This window comes from Octopus bimaculoides, chromosome 3 (genome assembly GCF_001194135.2).
Source record: "Octopus bimaculoides isolate UCB-OBI-ISO-001 chromosome 3, ASM119413v2, whole genome shotgun sequence".
In the NCBI taxonomy this organism is placed as follows: Eukaryota; Metazoa; Mollusca; class Cephalopoda; order Octopoda; family Octopodidae; genus Octopus; species Octopus bimaculoides.
The window spans coordinates 21,560,645-21,564,669 of record NC_068983.1 but is presented as its reverse complement, the minus strand read 5'-3'; positions in this window follow the sequence as shown (position 1 = coordinate 21,564,669).

Genomic DNA, 4,025 nt, shown 5'->3' with positions numbered 1-4,025 from the left:
CTTAGCGGTTCGGCAAAAGAGACCAACAGAATAAGTACTAGGCTTCCAAGAATAAGTCCTGGGGTCGATTTGCTCGACTAAAGGCGGTGCTCCAGCATGGCCGCAGTCAAATGACTGAAACAAGTAAAAGAGTAAAAGAATAAAGAGTATATATATATATATACAGGGGTTGGCCAAAATAATGGAAACACCTTAAAATTTCAAACAAATTTATTTTATATGGCGGTAGGACCGCTTTTGCAGTAATTACAGCTTGAATTCTACGAGGTATGGACTCGTATAAAGTTTGAATTGTTTCCAAATGAATTTTTGTCCATTCCTCAACTAATACAGTCTCGAGTTCTTGTAGTGATGATGGTGGAGGATATCGACTCCTTACTTGTTTTTCTAAAAGCACCATAAATGCTGAATAATATTGAGATCTGGGACTGTGGTGGCCAGATAGGATGTTCAACTTTCCTAGAATGTTCATCGTGCCATTCAGTAACAAATTTAGCTGTGTGAAATGGTGTATTATCATCCTGAAAAACTGCAGAAACAGTTCTGCAACCGTAGGCTGAATTTGATCAGATAAAATACTTAAATAGTGTTGACTATTAATTCTGCCATGAAGGGAAAACATTGGGCCATAGGATTTCCAATATATAGCCTTCCGGATCATCACGTATCCTCCTCCGTGTTTAACATTTGGAAGAAGGCAGTCTGGGTCAAATGCTTCTTTTGCCTGTTTCCACACGTTTACTCGGCCGGTGGTCGGAAATAATGTAAAGGATGACTCGTCCGATAAAATAACACTCTTTCACTGTTCTAGGGACAAATTCTTTAGGTTTTTACTCCATTCTGAACGCTTTGGTTTTCTGATTGCAGCCCTCCCGTGAAATTCAACTTTGTGCAGCTCCCGGTGAACAGTTTTTGTTGAAACTGGGTTCTCGAGGTGTTTATTAAGCTTTGCAGTAATTTTGAGAGCTGCACTTTTGTGATCCTTTCTAACAATTTGCGTAAGAGCCCGACAGTTCCTATATGAAAGTTTTGGTTTTCTTCAGGAGTTTTCTTTCGACGAGGAGGTTTTTCCCTCTTTCTCAAAGGCTGTCATTACTCTCGAGACAGTACTTCTTGATACACCAAATATATATATATATATATATGGGAGAATTTACGAAAAAAAACAACAGACGAAGACAGGTGGTGTAAACAACAAATAGATGTATTAGTTTAACGCTCGGGAATAGGGAAAGTCTTTGACGTTTCGAGCTACGCTCTTCAACTGAAAGGAACACAGAAAGAAATAAGGAGAGAAGCAAGGAGAAAAAAAGGAGAAAAAATATAAATATAGTGGTCAGCGATCTATCATGGCGAATGTATATATATATATATATGAATGTATATATATATATGATAATATAAATAATATCCAACTTTGGATTCTACCTACGATGACCAGCTGTATCTAATATCTGATACCAATAGTATAGACTTAACTTATAGCTGATCCGGGAAAATACCAGCATATACCACAGCCATTATGCACATTCCTCAATCGATCTTTTATTGACCTTTTGTGAGCAAACTCCCCAGTTTTTGAAGCCTCAAGTTTTGTCAATGTTTAAATACATACAAATATCATAATCTAACCTGATACCAATTGTTTACCTGTCTGTACCATTTTTCTATCATACAGACTGCAGATTCTAAAGTACCTCCTTCAAAAAGTTAACCCCGTGGACTTGAACGTAGCCCTAATCTCATTATTGGATTATTCTGAGGCTGAAGTGGAGAACAGATCAGAAAAAAATATGCTGAAAAAGTAAAAAAGTAAGGAAAGATATCCAAAAGGCAGCGAAAGGGGATCGAGTCTAGAACCACGAAGTTTTGAAGAGAAAGTTTTAAACGAACGTTTAGAAATGTATCTGTTTTCAAGAAATTAACTTTGCTTCCATAATGGCGTTCGTTTAACTTTACTTTCAACATAAAGATATTTGCTACATGAACGGCGGCTGGAGACGAAATTGGATAATACCACAAATAACAGAACGCACAACAAATACATTGGTATGAATTACAACCGACCATAAAAACAATAAAACAACAGTAATGAGAATCACATTGGGTGTTGGCGCTGTTGGTGTTGTTGTTGTTGTTGGTGGTGGTGATAATGCCGTTGAAAGTACTGGCCTTCTTCATGATGGTGGTGCTGGTATCGGTGAAGGTGTCGATGGAGTAACGGTGGTGGTGGTGGTGATGATGATGTTGGTGATGGTGGCACCTGTAGTAGTGGCGGTGTTGGTGGTGGTAATAACATTGATAGCAATGGTGTTGTTGTTGATGTGGTAGTGGATGCTGTGATTATTGTAGTGGCAATGGTATTATCCTCATTATTATTATTATTATTATTATTATTATTATTATTATTATTATTATTATTATTATTATTATTATCCTCATTATTATTATTATTATTATTATTATTATTATCCTCATTATTATTATTATTATTATTATTATTATTATTATTATTAATAATAATAATAATAATAATAATAATAATAATAATAATAATACTAGTAGTAGTAGTAGTAGTAGTAGTGATGATGTTGGCGGCGTTGATATTATGAGTGTTAACGGTGTTGATAATGTCGATATTGTTGATGTTGTTGACGGTGGTATCGACGTCATGTTGGGGGTAGTTCAAGTGGTATGAATGTTGGTAGTATAGGCAGTGCTGTTGGCGGTATTAAGGAAAGCAGTGAAGGTGGCAGTGGTGGCGATGTCGGAAGTTTCTTGCCCATGTTGTAAGCAATTACAACAGTGACGGCCATGGTACTTGAAATGGTGGCAGTGGAGGGGGGGATTATCATATTGTGCTGAGGAATGAGATAGTGTTGTGGTAGTAATATGTTAGCAGTAGTAGTTGTAGTGGTGATAATAATAGTAGTGGTGGTAGTGATGATGATATCATGGTAGTAGTAGTTCTACTAGCGGTAGCAGTAGTGTTGTTGTTGTTGGTGGTGGTGGTGGTAGTAGTAGTAGTAGAGGTAGTAGTGATTTTGGTAGTGGCTATAGTAGTGGTTGTTATAATTGTACGACGAGTTGTGGTTGTAGTAGCAGTGGTACTAATGGTAGTGTTGTTGTTGTTGTTGGTGGTGTTGGTGGTAGTAGTAGTAGTGCTGATAGTGGTGGCAATAGTAGTGTTTTAGTAGTTGTAGAAGTTGTAGTGATAGTGGTGGTTGTAGTAGAAGTAGTAATGATTTTGGTAGTGGCTATGGTAGTGGTAGTGGTTGGAACAATTGTACGACGAGTTGTGGTTGTAGTAGCAGTGGTAATAATGGTAGTGTTGTTGTTGTTGTTGTTGGTGGTGGTAGTAGTAGTAGGAGTCGTAGTGATAGTGGTGGTTGTAGTAGAAGTAGTAGTGATTTTGGTAGTGGCTATGGTAGTGGTAGTGGTTGTAGTAGCAGTGGTACTAATGGTATTAGTAGTAAGTGTTAGTATTGGCTTTCGTATTTGTATGGCAATGGTAGTATTAGTAGTAGTAGTGGTGGTAGTGGTGGTGGTAGACTTGGTGGTGCTGGTGGAGTGTCGTTGCTGGTGGCAGTAATAGTAACATCAGAATGTCTGATGGAGTCGTAGTAGCGGAGTGGTGCAGACAGTGTTGCAGTAACAGTGGCAGTAGTGATGTTAGTGGTTGCATAAATGCTGCTGTAAATGTGGTAGTGGTGGTGGTAGTCGTGGCAGTGGTGACCGTGGTAGTGGTGATAGTGGTGGTGGTGGTGGTGGTGTGAATGGCATCGGTGGCGGTAGCGATGTCGTTAGAATGCAGAGATATGAGAATATACGAGACATTAGACTGAAATAGTTATTTATTAGAATTTATTGCTTGAAATGAGAATTGCATATTTATTAGACTCAAGGGAAGGTGGGAGAGAGAGAGGTGGTGAGAGGTAGGAAGAGTAAGAAGTTGAAAGAGGGTGATAGTGAGAGAGAGAGAGAGAGAGAGAGAGAGAGAGAGAGAGAGAGAGAGAGAGAGAGAG